This window comes from Rana temporaria, chromosome 11 (assembly GCF_905171775.1).
Source record: "Rana temporaria chromosome 11, aRanTem1.1, whole genome shotgun sequence".
Lineage (NCBI taxonomy): Eukaryota > Metazoa > Chordata > Amphibia > Anura > Ranidae > Rana > Rana temporaria.
The window spans coordinates 15580157-15602001 of record NC_053499.1 but is presented as its reverse complement, the minus strand read 5'-3'; positions in this window follow the sequence as shown (position 1 = coordinate 15602001).

The window sequence follows — 21845 nt, the reverse complement described above, 5'->3', positions numbered from 1 at the left end:
GTCAGGTTGTGCCATTCCACACTCTCAGGCTTTACTCCAGAAGCTCCATAACCAGGAAAGGAAAGAAGAAACTTTCCCAAACATCAATCAGTCACATGTAGCTGTAAGAGAACCTGTCACCTCTTTGCAGTTAGAGTTCTTTGAACTAAGCTAGGTAATGTTGGCGATGCACAAACTACAGTCAGCGAAACACATTTCTAAAACATTCTTTTATGTATATTGTCGCAACTCGCTGACTCATTGAATACATCATATGACAGGCTGGAACAGTGGTACAGTGGTTAAATGAATCTCATCTTTATGTTTAACAGAGAGTTTACAAACATTACACAGGTACAATGATAACAGCCACAATAGGAATTGATCCAAATGAGACCTGTCCATTTATCTTCTCTCTTGCAGCTTTCCTTGGCGGCATATTGTACAATTTTCGAAGCAGGGTCAGCATTTCCTACAGACTACTAAAGCCATTTATCAAATCCTAGGGAAAAAAGCATTACTCCTAAATTGTTCTGCTTTCTTGTTTTCATTTTTTTTTTCTATATGCATACAGTATATCTGCTTACCAATAGTCCCTAATTTTCAGGGTTTTTTCAAGATTCTTAAAATTACTGCATTTATCGGCATATAACACGCACAGGCGTATAACACACACCTTTATTTTAAGAGTGAAGTTTCAGGGAAAAAAAATACATTTTACTTTAAGAGCTTTGAAACAATATAAGGGTCAATGCCCATCAATGCAGGCTGATCTATTCCCAGTTTCAGCCTCAAAATTGCCCATCAATGCAGCTTGATCAATGCCCATCCACAGCCTTACAATTGCCCATCAATGCAGCCTGATCAATGCCCATATGCATCCTGAAAATTGCCCATCAATGCAGCTTGATTAATGCCGATATGCATCCTCAAAATTACCCATCAATGCAGCTTGATCAATGCCGATCTGCATCCTCAAAATTGCCCATGAATGCAGCTTGAACAATGTCCATCCACAGCCTCACAATTGTCCATCAATGCAGCTTGATCAATGCCTATCTGCAGCCTCACCATTGCCCATCAATGCAGCTTGATTAACGCCTATCTGCAGCCTCCCCGTTGCCATGAATGCAGCATGGTCAATGCCAATTTCAGGGAGGGGGGGCGGGATGATAGACAGAACTTCTGGTGATAGACGGAACACTGGTCCAATGCCGGCCCAGGAGACGGGACTTCCTAATACAGAGGCCACTGGAGTAAACAGGAGCTTCTCGCTGTATGTAATCGGACGGCGCTCGTCCTGCCCCCCTCCCCGTTCTCTCAGAGACAGCCCAAATTGCAGTATCGGCATATAACACGCACACACTATTTGCAACCAATTTTCAGGGTGAAAAATGAGTGTTAGGCCTTGTACTCACGACCGGATCTGTGCGCTGGAAACTGTCTGCCCGACAGTTTCCGGCGTACAAGGCTGATTTGTGTTTTGTTCCGCTGGCGTGTACACACCAGCGGACCAAATTCCCGTCGTACCGGAACGCGTGCACGTAAACTACGTACGACGTCACTATAAAGGGGAAGACCAAAGTTAATGGCGCCGCCCTCTGTTCCTCTTTTGCTAGTTACGGGTTTGCTCGTGTTAGTGAAGGTTTGGTTAGAGCTGATTCGCGCTTCTCGGTCTCCAGGCTTTGACAGCGTGTATTCACGGGTTCAGTGCGTGTGCTTGCGGGAACGTAGTTGTCATTCGGCTATAGGCAAGCAGGTTGTTTCTGCTTTAGCAGTTGCATCCTGTGCGCTCGTATCTGTTTGTCACGCGTTTGTCGCAGGTAGTGCTGGATTTGCGAGTGCTTTCTGTTTCAGTGTGTTCTTGACTGACCAGCCGGCCGGTTTGAAGCCATGATGGAGCAGCAGCGTCAATTTTCGCGAGTTGGTGCTGTTTATGGGATGGCTGCTGGATATGTTCATTTGTCCAGTACTTTGGCCAGAAACAGGGGGCGGAGGCGTTTCTGGACCAAGAATTGGTTGCGCCAGCGTGACCAGTTCTCACATATGCCTCTGCTTAGGGAACTCCAGGAGAATAATCCTAATGACTTTAGGAATTTTCTCCGCATGACGGACCCCGTATTCAACCGTCTGCTGGATCTTCTGTCCCCCTATATCACGAGGCAGGACACTGTGATGCGCCAAGCCATCACGGCCGAGCAGAGGCTTATTGCCACGTTGCGGTACCTGGCGACTGGGAGGAGCCTGCAGGACCTCAAGTTCTCGACAGGCATCTCTCCGCAGGCGCTTGGGGTCATCATACCGGACACGTGTGCTGCCATCATCAAAGTTATGCATGAGGAGTATATTAAGGTAAGTTTCCTGGCTCTAATAATGTGGCCAACTAACTTTATTTTTATTTTCCCAGATATGCTGTGTGTTTAACTAACGTTACCTTTTCTCCCTATGCATGTTGATATCAGCTTTACATGTTTTATTCTTGGCCTACCTGCAGATTTGTCCCTTACCCAATATTAACCTGTCCAGCATGCTATCCTAGGGACAAACCCACCTTGCCATTTTTTAAAACAGGACTTTTTGGTTTTTGTGTCCCCCCCCCCCCTTCAAACTTTTATTGTCCCCATCAGAGGGCTGTGGAGTCTCTTAATGAAGTGGCCCTATATATTTCATTTCCCAAATTCTCCATGCACATTTTTCTAATGCAATTTTAATACTGTGAACTGTCACAAGGATGCTTGTAGGATGTATTTGTTACAAAGTACTAAATCTCTAATTTTGTTTGTCCCCACAGCTACCCTCCACACCACAGGAATGGCAGTCTGTGGCTTCCCAATTTGCCCAGCGGTGTGATTTTCCAAACTGCGGTGGAGCAATAGATGGGAAACACGTCCGCATTGTGCCCCCCACCCCGCTCGGGGTCGTACTATTATAATTACAAGGGTTATCATAGTATTGTGTTGATGGCGGTGGTGTCGGCACAGTATGAGTTTCTATATGTGGACGTGGGGAAGAACGGCCGGATGTCTGATGGGGGAGTGTTCGCACGGACTGATTTCTATGATCGTCTCCAAGCTGGTGGTCTGGCATTGCCACCAGATGAAGATAATGTGGAAGGACTTCCGTTTGTGTTCCTAGCGGACGAGGCTTTCGGGCTTGGTCCTCACCTCATGCGGCCTTTTCCCCAGAGGACCCTCACCTCAGAGAGGAGTGTGTTTAATTTTCGGTTGGCCAGGGCTCGGAGGGTAGTCGAGAATGCCTTTGGGATACTCACCAACCGGTTCCGCCTGTTCAGGACATCGATACATCTGGCGGAATATAAATTGGACACCGTTGTATTTGCCTGCTGCATTTTGCACAACTTTTTACGCAGGCACTCCCAGACGTACCTACCCGACATCGGTTCTGAGGCAAGACTACCCTCAGATCCCCTTCCCGGGCTGGACACTGGTCGCGCTGGCTTGGCCCCCCAATCAGCTCGTGAGGTACGCGACAAATATGTTGAGTACTTCATGGGTCGGGGGGCCATTGCTATGCCAGATCATATTTCTTTCTAATTCGGCCCCCAAAGAAAGGAATATTCTAAAAAATAATAAATAATTAGACCATTGGACTTTATACAGTTGTTTGTCATTAATGCTTTTTCTCTTTTTCTGTCTTCCTGGTTCTCTAACTAACTTCTTCAATTGTAATGCATAATTGATTTCTCCACTTTTAGTAACTAACCACATTTTGCACAGTATTCACTCATCTACAAACAGGGTATTGAGTCTAGAAATAAGAAGCAACTCCATTTGTAAATTTTGAGGTCAAGTATTTTAATTTTTGCTTGTTCATGACCCCAAAAATTATTTTATACTTTTTTCATTACTCCCTGCTTTTGTACTTAGGAGTCTAAAAATTTTTTTTTTATTTTTGTTTTTTTTCAGGTAATTCAACCAAAAATATTATGCAGATTATACATTTATTAACAAGTTCACTTTGTTTTTTATCAAATATAGTTAGATTTATTTTTTACATATATATATATATATATATAGATTATATTTGGTGGGGTGTTTACCGCTTTAATTTTTTATTTGGGCATATTTTTTATGCACAAAAAACAATAATTTTTTAACCATTTTTTTTTTTTTTTGGTGTGTTTTTCTAAAAGTAAATTTTTAGGTGAGAATTTGGAGTCAAATCTCTACTTCACTAAATTCAGTGATTAGAGAGATTTATAATTCTATATATATATTTTTTAAATTTTTTGGCGTTGTTTATTCTTTATGGTCTAAACTTTATAGTATCCCAAAATGTTCAACATGGTCAAAAAGTAACAAAATCCAATTACAAAAATATAAAAACTCACAACAGCAGTCAGTCATGGTGTGCTTTCACACTGGAACACGCCAAAATTGGAAGATACACACATTCAGTGCAAACTCGCCAAATGTCATTGGTTCAACAGACAAATGGCCACATGTGCTATCTGACATCATGGGTGATCAATGTCTGTGTTTTGTGGGAGCAAACCCTTCCTCTCAACTACTTGAGGATGGAGGAGGGGGTTGGACCCACAAAGCACAGACATTAGATATTCTGTGATGGCAGATAGCACATGTTGGCACACTGTGTGTGTATCTTCAAATTTTGGCGTATTCATTATTAAAACAGTAAAAATGTTTGTGGGGGCGGGGGATGGGCGGGGGGTGTTTCAGTCTTTGACACGGCCCATCATGTCAATAATGTTCTTAAAATTAGATTCGATGACCATCATTCTTTGCCGCATATTGTCCATTTCCGTGCTGCATTCCAAAAGGACATTTGTTACATTCTGTTCCATGAGAAACATCCTTTCACGCATATTGTGCATTTCAGTGCTGCACTCCATTACCTGCTGAATAATTATAGCAGCACTTGCACGTGAAAATATTGGCACACCATCCTCCTCCCCTAAAACCCAAAAAAAAAATGGCATTTATAACATTATTTTTCTATGAGGCCTATCTACATATGTTTTTTTGAATCAAGCTAGGGTGACACTGACCTGATGGGCTTCTCCTTTCCACCTCTTCGACATCTTCTATCACTCCTCCTTCTTCCACCACCTCCCCATCATCTTCAATCACTCCTCCTTCTTCCACCACTTCCCCATCATCTTGGACTCCTCCTTCATCCATCAATCCACCTTCTTTCAATTCGCCAAATTGTTCTTCCGCCACTTGCCCTTCATCTGCTATGACTTCTAAGTCCAAAATTACTTCTTCCTCCTCTCTTCCTTCCTCCTTTCTTCCTTCCTCCTCTCCTTCCACATCCTCCTCTCCTTCCACATCCTCTTCTCCTTCCACATCCTCTTCTCCTTCCACATCCTCCTCCTCCTCCACATGTTGAGATGGCAGATTTTGGCCTTGTCTGGCCCTCTCTGCCTCCTCCAAATGCTGGCGACTTCTTTCCCCTGAAATAAACAAAAAAAAATGTAGACTCATCAGCACACAGATATTGGAGAGCATAAATCGCACACATTGCTTAGAAGATGCTTTCATTTAGTTACTTTTATCTTTCACCAAACCTACATTTTGCAATTACTTCTATATGGCAAGCTCTGATCCTGCCCCTTTTTAGCAAAGTGACACACATGGATGTCCCCCCTAAACTGTATTTCTGGGAGACCCTACCAAAACCCATTTTTGATTTGGGGAGACACAGGTGCTCTGCATTGCAGATGTGAAAACATCTGCTTTATTACCACTGTTTTTAGAATGAATCCTGTTTGCCTTTCCCATTCTCATACTTTTTTTTTCTAGAACTAGCTTTTACACAATGTTTACAAACAAAGTTTTTTGCCAGTGAGCCATGTCCAGGTGTGTTGTTCCTGGAATAACCGAGCCTTTCTGATAAACTATGTGATGTTACGTTGTTTACTAAGAACACTGTTTGTAAATATGTAGTTATTTATGTCCAAAAAAATAAATGACAACATGTCTTTAAAATTACAAGCAGGCCAAGGAGGCAGATGGTGAAATATACATGGCAACACATTATTGCAGACAATCACCCACCCCCCCCCCCCCCAACCCCAATATATATTTACTTACTTTTACGCAGAATTTTCAGTATTTTCTTCATCTGATGTGGCTCCCTCAATTTTAAGTCTGACCATCGTTTCCTCAGCTGTTCCTTGGACCTGGTGATCCCAAACATCCTCTGCATTCTCCTCGCCACCTTGTCCATAATATGTGCCTTTCGGCGGTTAGGGGTCTTGTATGGCCCTAATTCACCATCATAGTCCTTTTTTCGCATGATGTAAACTAACTCCACCATTTCCTGGAACCGCATATTAGTGGCTTTATATCTTCTTTTCCTTGATCGGGACGTCCCTGCCTCTGTCCCTTCACTTGTGGCATGAGAGCATCGTGCCCGCTCGTGTGACATCGCCATCTTTCCTTTCCCACAGAGATTATGGGCGTGGAAAAGATGAATTCTTACGCCATGGGCGGAGAAGAGGGCGGCGTTTAATACATACGCGGAGTGTAGAGAATGCAAACAACGTGTTTACGTCCGTTACGCGGAGAATCTTCGAGCGCATCCAGAACATACACAGTTAACGCCATATTTCCTAAACTCATTGATTAGGGGCCTCGCAAAGGTGACGAGGGCGGGGTTTCATAAATACGCGGAGTGTTTAAAAGGTTTACGCCGTGATTACGCATCTTACGCGGTAATTAGGCGAGCGTGAGAAACGAGGAGCGAGAGACAGGAAGGTAAGGAAATTAAAAATGTGATCAGCAGAGGCCTTGAAAATGTAGACACATGGGATGGGGGTTTGGGCTGTTGGTTGCACCCTTTTTAAGCTATTCTGTCTATGGGGTACCACAATGTTATTTTGGTATCCAAATGCTTTTGGACACCTCACAAAATAGAGATGTGAACAATGCTGTACCTCATTGACAAGTTTTTGAATGGTGTATTCAGATCAGGCAAAGTATTGTTCAAGTGTTGGTTGTACAGAGGTCATTAGGAAGTGTCTTTTATGTCATCCATTGTCAGGGGCATGAGATTTACACATGAAAGAGTGCCTAGATGAAAACTGTCATTTGTAAGCATTGTTTAATTTAATATATTTAAAATATTTACTGCAATGTGAACAATGGCTCTGCATCTAGCAAATCAATGTTTGGTACAAGCAATGCGGCCGAGCTGCCAATCATTGTTTAAACAAGAGAGACTGTGTTTGGAATTAGATATAGGTAATAAATTTGAAGACACATATTAGATCAAGGTCAACGCTGATCCTTTGGAATATTTATTTTTCTGTGGTTTATGTTTTTGTAATCTAGACTCAAAAAGAAATATAATTTTGAAAAAATTACAATGGACCTCCTACAAAGCAAGGAATCTATAGAGGCCTTACTTCAAAAATACCAGGACACGCCCATCCTGTGGAATTCTAAGCACTCTTTATATTGCAATAAAGAGGTACGAGCGGCAGCGCTAGAAGAGCTAGCAAATTATATGCAAACTTGGGTGCCAGGATGCACTGCCAACATGGTGAAGGATAAACTTGCCAACCTCAGAAGCACATACAGGAGAGCATACAAAGCTAATAAAATCAAAAAATCGGGAGCAGCAGCAAGACAAGCAAAGGAACCCAAACTGTGGTATTATAAACAGATGGCTTTTTTGCGGGACGAAATGGAAGGCAGGAAAACGATGTCTAGTCTTTCTTCCAACCTTTCCTCCATGCTACCTTCCAGCGGACATTCCCCAGATGACCACAGCCCTGCAGAGTCGGAGGAAGAGGGCCTGGCTGACAGAGATGCAGATCTGCCACCCTTCGATGAGGAGGTATAGTAGTTTCCTCTATATTTATGGCGTAAATAATTCTTGGTGGATTAATGATTAGATATTGTAAAAAAAAAAACAAGCTGGGAAAAAGCAAACAAAAAGTTGTACAGACAAATAGGTGTCAGGGATGACAACTGCAGGGGTCAGAAGTAGAGTGTATTCAAGTAATAATGAACAGAAAATACTGAACGAAAAACATGAAAATGAGTGTGGTTTTATTTAGCGAAATTGTAAAAAAATTCTTTTTTTTTCCACACAGGAAGAAGAGATCAGCCAGGAGGTGGCAGATCCTCAGGTGTCTGTCAGCCAGGAGGAGGCCGGGGTCAGTGGCAGCCAGGAGGAGGCCGGGGTCAGTGGCAGCCAGGAGGAGGCCGGGGTCAGTGGCAGCCAGGAGGAGGCCGGGGTCAGTGGCAGCCAGGAGGAGGCTGGGCCCAGTGGCCTGCAGCAGGTCCACCCGGCCAGGAGAACCACCACCAGCCAGTCTTCTCCCCCCCAGGTGAGGCCATCAGGCCGAAGGAGGCAGTTGAGGCCTGTGGAGGAGGCAAGCCTCCGCATGATCCAGGAGGCAAGCGCCATCATGAGGGCCCCCCTCAACCCCACAGAGGCCTTCAGTGCCTCATTGGCCCACGATTTAAATGAAGGGGAGGAGGACCAGAGAAGACTGGCAAAGGCCCTGATGAACCAGGTCCTTTGGTGGATGCAGAGGGGCCTGCTGACCCCAGACACTGGGCTATGTGACCCGGCCCGGCTTGCGGAACACCATCCTCCTGCTGCCACATCAACCCCACCTGCAAGACCCCGTGTTCGATCCGCTGGAAGGCTGCCTGGAGGGAAGGCTGGAAAGAGGAGGAAACGTTGATTTTCTGCCTTCCATTTCCTTCCACATAAAGGACATCTTGTTTGTACTACCACAGTTTGGGTTCCTTTGTTTGTGTGCTGCTGCTTCATATTTTTGTGTTTGGCTCCTGAGGCTTGGAAGTTTATCCTTCACCATGTTGGAAATGCAAGTTTGCATATAGTTTGCTATCTATTCTAGTGCTGCCGTTCTTTTTATTTTTTGTGATGACATTTGCCAGAATAAAAGGCTTTTTGCTTTCATTTGAAAACATGTCTATTGTTTGATATACTGTGGGGATTATTAGGCAGCAAACCTTTAATAAATATACAATGGGTAATTTACAAAGGACACACTCCTTGGGGGGGGGGGGGACATTTGGTGTGCCAACATGGTTTAATATTCTCTAATGAAACACCAAAAAAAAAAAAAAAATTTAAAAAAACATGTAAAAAAAAAATAGTTTAAATGGTGACATAACTATAAACAAAAAAATACATTAAAAAAATGCACATTCCTTTACAAAAATGACTACTCTAAATTATGGAGGACCACCAACCAAAACACACGTCTGGCATAGAAAACATTATTAAAGGATTACATCACAAGCAAGAAATGTGACATTTCAGTATGGGACAACTCTATTGAAATTGCATCAGAAAGAGAACGGGGTTATTCTAGCAAGAGAAGAATTAATAAAACGAGGCTTTAAAATGTGGTTTAGTGCGCCTTTTTAAGACATTGTTCTCTTGCTAGAATAAAAGGTTTCTAATGACGAATGTGCCATATCCCAAAGAAACGCGAGTTTTACCTGAACGAGCGCTCCCGTCTCCTCATTTGGACTGAGCATGCGCGGGGTTTTTGTACGCTGCTTTTGTGTACAGACGACCGAACATGTCTGACGGACACGATTCCAGCAGACTGTTTTAAAGCAAGACCAGGAAACAGTTGTTCGTTGGAAAACGGTCTGGCCGACGATTGTTTGCTGGAATTCTGTACGTTACTGCCTACACACGAACGAACATGTCCGCTGAAACTGGTCCGCGGACCAGTTTCAGCAGACATGTTTGGTCGTGAGTACGAGGCCTTATATGCCAATAAATACAGTATTTGCCAGGGTGAACCAAGGTTCAGAGAATAATTAAAAGGGTTAATCTGGGGTTCTGGAAATGATTTCTATGGATGGTCCAAGATTCTGAAAATAATTTCCAGGGATAGTTTAAGGTTCTAAATTGTATTTTTAAAGCGGATGTGCCATGGGGAAAAAATATTAAAAGCCAGCAGCTACAAATACTGCAGCTGCTGACTTTTAATATTAGGACACTTACCTGTCCTGGAGTCCAGCGCTGATCGCAGCAGAGCACGAGCGATCGCTCGTCTCTCTGCTGCTCCCCCTGCCATCCACGCTGAGGGAACCAGGAAGTGAAGCGCTGCGGCTTCACTGCCCGGTTCCCTACGGCGCATGCGCGAGTCGCGCTGCGCCCGCCGATTGGCTCACACGCTGTGTGCTGGGAGCCGAGTGTTCCCAGCACACAACGGGCGACAGACGGGAAGTCAGAAAAACCAGTCTTTTGCCCGTAGCGTGTGGGCGGAAGTGGGTGCAAATACCTGTCTTTAGACAGGTATCTGCACCCCCCTCCCCCCTGAAAGGTGTCAAATGTGACACCGGAGGGGGGAAGGGTTCCGATCAGCGGGACTCCACTTTAGGGTAGAGAACCGCTTTAAGAATGGTCTGTGGGGTTCTAAAAATGTTTTTCAGGGATGGTATGAGGTTCTAAAGATGGTTCCCAAGTATGATCAGAGGTTCTGAAAATAATTTCCAACTACAGTCTGAGGTTTTGCAAATGATTTTCAGAGATGGTCCGTGGTTTTGAAAATGATTTCCAGGAATAATTGGAGGATTACAAATTATTTTAAGGGATAGTCTGAGATTCTGATAATGATTTGCAAGGATAGTCTGAGGTTTTTAAAATAATTTCCAAGTATGTTCTGAGGTTCTGCAAATGATTTCCATGGATGGTTGGAGGTTCTGAAAATGATTTTCAGGGATTGTCTGAGGTTCTGAAAATGATTTCCATGGATACTTGGAGATGGATTTTCAGGGATGGTCTGAGGTTCTAAAAATGATTGTCTGGGATTCTGAAAATTATTTTCAGGTATAGTCTGAGGTTCTGTAAATGATTTTCTGAGATTGTCCTTGGTTTTAAAAATGATTTCCAGGAATGGCTGGAGGACTAGAGGCCAGCATTCAGTCCCCTCCAAAAGCCTCTGTCCCGGCTAGGTCTGTCACAAATACATATTCATAATAAATAGGGCAATCCAAAACCACCCCATATTTATTTCACCCAGCTTATGCTTATTTTTATTTCTTTTGTTTTTGGCTGGAGTTCTGCTTTAAAAGTTGACTGGGGTGAAAAAATGAGTACATTTCAAGTTTTAGAATTTCTCTGTAACATTATCTATTTATAAAGCAGAAGAATGAATTCATCCCTCTCCTTTTGTTAGAAATATGAACCGATCTATAGTGAATAAAGTGAAATAAAGCCTTGTCAATAACAAAGTGATCGCAGATTATCATATATAATTTTCCGGCTCTTGTAGCGGCAGGTATTACGTTAAAACACCAGCGTCATTTTCTTTGAGGCAATTCAGCTGGAAACTGACATGCTACAATCAGATGAAATTACTCTTGCATTTTCTCGTCGACAGCCCTTTCCTAAAGACATGCTTAAAAAGCCGACATTAAAGGTTATTCAGCCTTTCTTAGAGCTACATTTGAATACCAAAGTAGCTAATGATTATGGGACTGAATCAAGTGCGGTCTGGAGGAAAGCAGGGCTATATTGCTTGAGTGCCAAGAATCACTGAATTAGATGTTGATGTCAATAATATATCACTGGGCACAGACAAAAAAAAATATCAACAAACCACATATTAATGCAAAAAGAAAACAATATATATTTTTTTCTTTTTTTGTTGGGTAATCTGTGAGGAATTGAATATTGCACTATTTTTATATGCTTTCATCCATGGGTTCATGAATGAGAGGCTCAGCTATGTGATGAAATGAAACAATGAGTGCTCAATTCATACAGCTCAGATAGAAGTTTATCCGGGGGATTCAATAAAAGAAAAAAAAATATTGCCCTTGGTTTGGCAGTTTTAGGATTTAATAACATTTGAAATTACGTAGAATGAATTTCTGCACAGATCACCTAAGCCATGCGAAGGGTGGTGGGGCTACCATTGATGCTTCCTACCCTCTCTGTCAGGGAACTTCTGTGAGACGTTTCGCACACAGGCGTGCGCAAGCACATAACCTTTGCCATACAATGGCACACAGGCGCACGCATGCGCACACATGCACACGCGCACACTTACGAGCCTAATTATGTTTGGCGCCAGACAGCCTATTTAAAGGGAGTCTGGGCTCTTGTGCTTTGCTGACTGATCTTCAGCTGTGTTCCTGAATCCTGCTCTGATCCTGTGTGTCCTCCCAGTATTTAGACCTGGCTTGCTCTTGACCTTGGCTCTGTGTTCTGTTCCTGTACTGATGCCCATCTCTGACCCGGCTCCGTTCCTGACTCTGGCTCTGTCTATGACTTGGTACCTCACTGTCCGCCTGCTGACGAACCTGGCTATCCCTGAGACCTTGCTCCTGTCTATGTTCCTGGTTGCTGTTAACTCTCGGTTACCTGCCTGGCTGTTACCTGTTCTAGCTCAGCTCACCACAGTCTACTCCAGGCCGCTGAACCCTGCCAAGCTGTTCTCCCGGGACCTCCTGCTCCAGGCACTCATGTCCCTCTTGTCCTTCGGCTTCCTCTGTCTCACCTTCAGCAGAGCCAGGACAGGAGATATAAGAGAGGCCGACCTCATCAAATCAGTCTCCCATTCGATCCCTGACACTCTCTTTCAGTGTTATCTCAAGTAGTCTGCCCTCTCCCATGCCCGCCATCTGTTTCCATGTTACACACTGATCCAGGGCTGCTGTTAGAAACCATAGGACCCCGTACAGTCCACCTGACCTGCTCTCAATCATAAAGCAATCCCTGTACACCCTGCAGCAACTCCTTTCTCTCTGCAGCAAGCAACTACAGTTGCAATAAAAAGTATGTGAACCCTTTTGGAATGATATGGATTTCTGCACAAATTGGTCATAAAATGTCATCTGATCTTCATCTAAGTCACAACAATAGACAATCACAGTCTGCTTAAACTAATAACACACAAATAATTAAATGTTATATTTTTTTTATTGAACGCACCATGTAAACATTTACAGTGCAGGTGGAAAAAGTATGTGAACCCCTAGACTAATCACAATTTCCATAGCTAATTGGAGTAAGGTGTCAGTCCAATCAATGAGATTAGATTGGAGGTGTTGGTTACAGCGGCCCTGTCCTATGAATAAACACACACCAGTTCTGGGTTTGCTTTTCAAAGGAAGCATTGTCTGATGTGAATGATGCCTCGCACAAAAGAGCTCTTAGAAGACCTACGATTAAGAATTGTTGACTTGCATAAAGCTGGAAAGGGTTATAAAGGTATCTCCAAAAGCCTTGCTGTTCATCAGTCCATAAGACAAATTGTCTATAAATGGAGAAAGTTCAGCACTGCTGCCACTCTCCCTAGGAGTGGCCGTCCTGTAAAGATGACTGCAAGAGCACAGCGCAGACTGCTCAATGAGGTGAAGAAGAAACCTAGAGTGTCAGCTAAAGACTTACAAAAGTCTCTGGCATATGCTAACATCCCTGTTAGCCAATCTACAATACGTAAAACACTAAACAAGAATGGATTTCATGGGAGGATACCACAGAGGAAGCCACTGCTGTCCAAAAAAAACAATGCTGCACGTTTACAGTTTGCACAAGAGCACCTGGATGTTCCACAGCAGTACTGGCAAAATATTCTGTGGAAAAATGAAACCAAAGTTGAGTTGTTTGGAAGAAACACACAACACCATGTGTGGAGAAAAAGAGGCACAGCAACATAAAAATCTCATCCCAACTGTGAAGTATGGTGGTGGGGGCATCATGGTTTGGGCCTGGACGGATTGCTATCATCAAAGGAAAAATTAATTCCCAAGTTTACCAAGACATTTTGCAGGAGAACTTAAGGCCATCTGTCCACCAGCTGAAGCTCCACAGAAGATGGGACAACGACCCAAAGCTTAGAAGTAAATCAACAACAGAATGTCTTAAACAGAAGAAAATACACCTTCTGGAGTGGCCCAGTCAGAGTCCTGACCTCAGCCCGATTGAGATGCTGTGGCCTGACCTCAAGAAAGCGATTCACACCAGACATACCAAGAATATTGCCAAACTGAAACAGTTCTGTAAAGAGGAATGGTTAAGAATTACTCCTGACCGTTGTGCACGTCTGATCTGCAACTACAGGAAATGTTTGGTTGAAGTTATTGCTGCCAAAGGAGAGTCAACCAGTTATTAAATCCAAGGCTTCGAAAAAAAAATTTCCACCTGCACTGTGAATGTTTACATGGTGTGTTCAATAAAAACATGGTAACATTTAATTCTTTGTGTGTTATTAGTTTAAGCCGACTGTGATTGTCTATTGTTGTGACTTAGATGAAGATCAGATCACATTTTATGACCAATTTGTGCAGAAATCCATATCATTCCAAAAGGGTTCACCTATTTGTTATGGCAACTGTAAGTCTCAGCATCAACAGGCATTGATGGTCGCTGGTAGGATGCATTGATAGGCGCTGGTAGGCTGTATTGATGGTCGCTGGTAGGCTGCATTGATGGGCACTGGGAGAGGCTCTGGAGAAGTCCTAAAGGCGAGCATGGGAGGAGGAAACAAGGGAGCTAGAGAGCAGGAGGTCCTGGGATGAGCGGAGGGCACGATTTGGGCGATATCTGAAGATGAGTTTGGTGACGTAGCTGGGGGCGATGTTGTGGATGGCCTTGTATGTTGTGGTTAGCATTTTGAATTTGTCTAGTTGTCTTGTTGTTAAGCCATATAATTTTTTAACAGGCTGGGTTTTAAACTTCATGCTCAAGCCTAAATCCTATTCTATACTTTTTACGTCTGGGTCATCACCACAAATTTCCCAGCGCAGGTGGCCCCACACAATGCTACCAGTAGTAATTCTCTCAGGGTCTTTTGAGCATATAAGCCCCACCAATAGATTGAAGTAGGAATTCCCCATAGTCAACAACATTCTTTAATGTCCTTTAACTACTTGCCAACCAGCCACCGTCATTTTACGGCGGCAGGTCGGCTCCCCTGTGCGAGAGCCCGTAGCTATACGTCGGCTCTCGCGCAGGCCAACTCCCGTGCGTGTGCCCGGAGGGCACGGTCGCCGCCGGGCACACGCGATCGCTTGTTACAGAGAGGGGACCGGGAGCTGTATGTGTAAACACACAGCTCCCAGTCTTGTCAGGGGGGAAATGACCTATCGCCTGTTCATACAATGTATAAACAGCGATTTGTCATTTACCTCAGTCAGTCCACCCCCCCTTCAGTTAGAACACACCCAGGGAACATACTTAACCCCTTCCCCACCCCCTAGTGTTAACCCCTTTCCTGCCAGTAGCATTTTTATAGTAATCAATGCATTTTTATAGCACTGATCGCTATAAAAATGCCAATGGTCCCAAAAATGTGTCAAAAGTGTCCAAAGTGTCCGCCATAATGTTGCAGTACCAAAAAAAAAATCGCTGATCGCAGCCATTACTAGTAAAAAAAATATTAATAAAAATGCCATAAAACTACCCCCTATTTTATAAACGCTATAACTTTTGAGCAAACCAATCAATAAACACTTATTTTTTTTATTTTTACGAAAAATATGTAGAAGAATACTTATCGGCCTAAACTGAGGAAAAAAAATGTTATTTTATATATTTTTGGGGGATATTTATTATGGTAAAAATTGTCGCTCTATTTTTGTTTATAGTGCAAAAACTAAAAACCGCAGAGGTGATCAAATACCACCAAAAGAAAGCTCTATTTGTGGGGAAAAAAGGACGCCAATTTTGTTTGGGAGCCACGTCGCATGACCGCGCAATTGTCAGTTAAAGTGACGCAGTGCCGAATAGCAAAAAGTGCTCTGGTCTTTGACCAGCAATATGGTCCGGGGCTTAAGTGGTTAATGTCCTTTAATGTCATGGAGTTTAAGCATGACCTGTTTACCTGAAACTGGAATAGAGCAGCTGAAAAATCTGTATAATATATAGAATAAAAGATCCTTTATTACATGCTGTTTTTCTTTTTCTCATTAAACAATGGCTGAAACGACATGGATCAATATCTGAGGCTCATAAACGCAGAGTTTTATATTCCTTCAGACAGACGTTAATTATGCCGGGGTATTTTGTACCGTGTGTGACAGTCCATAAACAAATCTGCCGTTGACAGTTTCCTTCTAAAAAATAAATTGTGCCGTTTTATCATTCCATAGAAGAAAAAGTCAAGGCGTCAACTCAGAAAACCCTGAGAAGTTTCCGAAACAAACTTTTGGATAATATATAATAGTTACTAGATTCACAATTTACAATATGCAAAGGTTAGTTTTGTCTAGTTACTTTGTATATTTTAATGTAGTTCTGAAAGCTAATTTTAAAGTGGTTTTGTACTTTTTTGCTGAAACTGGTGCTCCATGACTGTGGTCACATGACCTCAACCTGAAAAGAAGAGCAGCTAACTGGCCAGCTCTGTGACAATTCCAGCAGCAGAAGACCACAAGAAAAGCAAAGTAAAGCTGGAGGTGCAGGGGACATATAGGAAGAGGGGATTCAAACTGGGATCAGGAACAAGATGTAGGAACAAGGCAGCAGGATTCAGGGTATAGACAGAAGGCAATGATAAATAGCAGGAAATGATAAATGGTTAGCAGTATCTGACAGCAAACAAAACATAGACATGAGAGGCACTAATAGAGGAGGAACTAAATACCCTCCAAGTAGCCATCACCAGGTGGAGACTGATTACTGGAAACTGCTGGCTGCTGGGGAATACACACTGGTGCACACCAGAACTAAAACCACCCTCTCTGAGAAGCACAGTGCCACCAGCAGGTGATCTAGGTTCTGACAAATGGATGGTTTTGCTTACTGCCATGATGATTGTCAGGTTTATCATCTAAATTAAGACGCTGTCCATGTCCATCCCTTTATGACTACAGTGTCCTCATCTTATGATGGCTCCTTCCAGCAGGATAATGCACCATGTCACAAAGCTCCAATCATCTCACCATTGCTCAATGAGGTCCCTGTACTCCAATATCCTCCACATTCACCACATATCATCCAATAGAGCACCTTTGGGATGAGGTTCGCATCTAGGATGTTCAACCGACAAATCAGCAGCAACTGTGTAAAGTTATCATGTCACTATGGACCAAAATCTCTGAGGAACGTTTCCAACACCTTGTTGAATCTATGCCACCAAGAATGAAGGCAGTTCTGAAAGCAAAAGGGGACCCAACCTGGTACTAGCAAGGTGTACCTAACAAAGTGGCCAGGTGAGTGTGTGTATATATATATATATATATATATATATATACACTCCGTATTATATACCGGTATACTTTATATCACATGTGTCATACACAAGGCCCGCGAGCCAAATGCGGCCCTCCATGCTATTTCATGTACCCCTGGTTTTCAGCTGAATCGTGTTGGAAACTCTCACAGATCCTTGCCTGCCCTGCACTCATGGCAGAGACAAGGAAGATTTAGATGGCACGTGCAGTGTGGGATGGGGCATCACATGGCAAGCTGTACTGTGATCCCCATATGTGCCCCGGTGCAAGGATTCCAATCAATGATTTTCACTGCCAGGAGGTACTGGAGCTGGGCCGGGTAGGTGAGATGCAAGGAAACTTTTAGGGGGAGAGGAAATGTGTACATAGGTGGGGAATGGGGGAGAATAGTTCAGAGGTCAGAGGAGGAGTGGAAGTGATATGTGGACAGCCAAGAGAGCTGAACCCTGCACATTGTGCATAGCACACCCCTAAACCCTGCACGCTATATGCAGTGCATGCCTTAACCCTGCACTCTGTACATAAGGCATCCCTGAACTCCACATATAATGCACTTATGGAATTTATTGCCCCTTTAAGATCCTCCCACTGTTGCAATTTGGCCACATCCACCGCTTGATACGGTTCATCAAAGGAGAGGATAATATTGCAGATACAACCAGCCCTTTGAGGGCAACTATAATTCTGATGCCCCCATCAGTGAAATTGAGTTTGACACCCCTGCTCTATATTAATACTCTATATTACCAAAAGTATTGGGATGCCTGCCTTTGCACGCACATGAACTTTAATGGCATCCCAGTCTTAGTCTGTAGGGTTCAATATTGAGTTGGCCCACCTTTTGCAGCTATAACAGCTTTAACTCTTCTGGGAAGGCTGTCCTTAATGCAGTAATACCTATTCACTGAAGGCTAAAATTCATAACTCCCCATCACTGAAGGTCCTGGAGTGTTAATAAAAGGAAAGGTCACTGCTGGCTGGAGTGGCATTGTGTGCAATGGTTGTTGCCAGGAAGCTACAGAAGCTGACCATTCTAAGGCATGATAGTGTATGGATTACATTTTTTCTACAGTAAGGGATGGTCAGAAAGAAAACATTGGTAAATACCTTTTTACTTATTATATTTATGCCTGAATTTTTTATTTTGCTGTGAGTTTTCCTTTAAGCACGCAGGGATCGGTGACGTGAATACAGGTGTCGTAGTAATGTCTTAATATCGCCCTGCGCAATAATTACTTGCCATCTCATCTCTCCCCTGCCTCTTCCTCCCCGCTCCAATGTTCAATTATTCCTTCAGCCTGCTCATTTCTATCCACTATCCCCAGGCACGGGGTGGTAAATGCCTCTCATTCAGCTTCCCACGAGGACAGGCTCATTCATTGCTGTCATTCAGCCCAGTGCCGTTACTCAGCACACAGAGCTGCTCCTTCAAAAGCATCTTTATTTCACTGAACAAATCTCAGCAGTCATTGCTATGTGAATTAAAGGAGAACTCCGCTAAGCAATACTTGGGTCTAAATAGATCAATAAATAGATCACTGCAATGCCTAAAGTGTATTTAAACCCAAGAACAATACTACTATAATAATTATTATTATTATTATTATTATTATTATTATTATTATTATTCAGGATTTATATAGCACCAACACTTTGCATAGCACTAAAAATTTAATATTTTGCAGCATAACTATTCTTAGAGTTTTTTTTTAAACCCAAAACCCAAAAAATTATATATTGCAGCTTACCGATCATTAGATATAGTGGTTGCATCCAATCAGTTTTCTTTTCTTTGGCTTTTTTACCTTGTGATCTGGTCACAACCCCAGAAAATGGTGCGGCACTAAGACAGGAGGATGTCAGCTTTGCTTTGCAAGCATCGGGGGATTTTCACCTACCACCAGTGGATGGGACTTCAGTCTCCACTGGTATACCCCAGGGATGGGGGCCAGTTGGCCCAGATCCCCAACAGCATGATGGACTGAGCCCAGTCACCCTGTCTTCTCTCCAGCGGCTGAAAGGACTACAGGGAGAAAGGCCAGTACAGGCCTCTCCCCAGCGGCAGGCATGTTCTCTGAGAGAGGCAGAGGTTGGCTGGGTGAGTAATGCCCTGTTTGGAGCAATTTATTTGGGGTACGGTATGGATACCAGCATTGGAGGACTGGAACTACTGACTAACTTCGGAGTCAACCCGTATGGGGTTCCCTCCTGTGTCAGTCTCCCACCCAAAAGGGGAGAGATGTAACGGATTTTTATATATTTCTTTCTGCGCAAATACTGTGTGACATAAAAAAATGAAAGACCCACCAATTTATTCTCCAGGGCCTCTGGTCTAAAATATATATATATATACTATACATAATGTTTGGGGTTTCTAACAAATTTTCTAGCAAAATGTGCAAAAAGTGCTCTGGTCAGGAAGAGGGTAAATTCTTCCGGGGCTGAAGTGGTTAAGTTAAGTTAAGTGCATTGAGGTCGCCTTGTAAGTTGGAGATATCCTGTAAGGACATTATATCACTGCATAGTTTGGTGTCATCTGCAAAAACTAAGATGGTACTTTTAATCCCAGACCCAATATCATTTATAAGTATATTAAAAAGTAAAGGTAGGTTTTATTGTTGTGATAAGTAAATCAGTTGGCTGAATTGCACATTTAAAAATGTTTGAATCGCCTGAACATACAGTAGGTATTCAGATAATTTGTGAATCATCATCGCCCGGAACCCTGTATTGCATCTTTCTCTATATTTTAGACCGTGCTGCATGCAAATTTGCAGACAAAGTGGCAATTCTCCATATTCGATCCCCACTACAGAAAATACTTCCATATTCCATAAAAATTCGACAGGCAATTACAGATAATGCACATTCTTCTAGCTAGTAAAATGCAGACAAAATACCAACATTTCACTGAATCTCCCGGGTAAGTGGCCCTTTTTTTAATTTGAGTATATATAACATTCAGCTACCTGATCCCCAGCTACTGAATATTCTGTCCACCGCCTGTTGTAATTATCTTCCAGCTATTTGGTGTCCTCATAGTGTCACATCATTCTCCCCCCTTACCCAGGACTGCACCATCATTATCACTGCGGATGGGCATTAGAATGCAGCCCGATGACTTCTGGACTGATTGAAATGTATAGATCCAAAAAATGCAAAGCAGCCCTTGTTTAGATTCTAGATAACCTTGGACATCCTTTGCTGAACTCCCGATGTATCATCCTGAAGATGCCAGTGCTAAATATAATAAACATATTTTGAGCAAAAATCAAAACAGCATGAAGAAAAAAAAAGAAAAGAAAAAGAAGTACAGTGCACCGCTGTAGACTGGACTCAACAGCAGAAAAAAAAAAAGGTTAAAAATTTTAAAGACTAACACCAACCTAAACATTTTTAGTTTTGGATATAGAGAGAAAAGATAAGAATTTCTGTTAGGTCCTATTTCTATGTCATTCCTATAGATAATGAGGTGAAATATCTCTTCTTAGCTCACATTTATGATTATGATATTTTTTTTGCTGTTCATCCAAAAATGTCCTCACTGTTTGTGTTATTTATGATGGTATGGCATCAATGTCATCGGAACAGTGGGCAAAGGGAAAAATCTCCCCAACAGGAATGCAAACAGCATTAAAGACTTTGCTGTTAATACTTTTCAATGGTGGCCCCTTACCTTCTTTTCAGTGGTGGACCCTTACATTTTTTTCAGTGGTGGACCCTTACCTTTTTTTCAGTGTTTCTCTCTATGCTGTAAAATACCTAGTTGATCCTGCCTGTTTCTGTATTCCACTTAGTGTGCCGACCACAGTAATCATGGCTGCTGATCCATGATACTCTGGTACAGTTGACATGCCTCCATCATTCCGCAGTCTTTTGCCTAGTACACACGATCGCTTTTTCCCGACGGTCGGGAAAACCGAGAAGCGGCTCGGTCCCTTTTCCCCTGTACACACGGCCGGTTTTCCCGATTGGAAAACTGCCAGGAGAACTTTGGTCAGGAAAACCGTCCATGTGTATGCTCCCTCGCAGTGTTTCCCATAGGAAAAAAACTGCCGTGATTTACGGTGAGAAAAAAGAGAACATTTTTAATTTTTTAAACCTGGTGGGAAAACTGCTAAGGAGCATACACACAGCCGGTTTTCCCAGCCAAAGGCAAACAGGGCAGTTTTCCCGACAGGAAAAACGATCGTGTACTAGGCATTTCCCTTCTTCCCTGTCTGTCAGCTTGGGAATCTGTGTGTGTGAGAAATCTCCTCCTCGCTATTCCGCTGTGGCTGTAAAATCACTAATCACAAATCCTGGAATCCCCTCTGTTACAGCAAGATATACCGTGCAGTGTCTGTTTTAAAAAAAATCAGAGCGCCGCTGTGCACTCACGTAACCTCCCGCTGCTCTCCTTACTGGCTGATGTCAGGGAAGAATCTCAGCCCCTCCCACTGTAGTCCTCAGATCGGGGAAGGAGAGCATCGGGAGGTCACGAGACCGCACAGCGGCGCTGTAAAATAAGGTATTTTGTTGCAGTTTTTAAGAAGCACATACACTGCACAGATTATATGCAACAGAAGAGATTCCAGGATTTCTGATCGGTGACTTTAATTTTCTGACTAACGTTCCAATTGAAACCAACACTTTCCCTGGAAATCTGTAACTTTGCAAACAACCAATTTTAGCAAATAAGACTAACAAAATGTC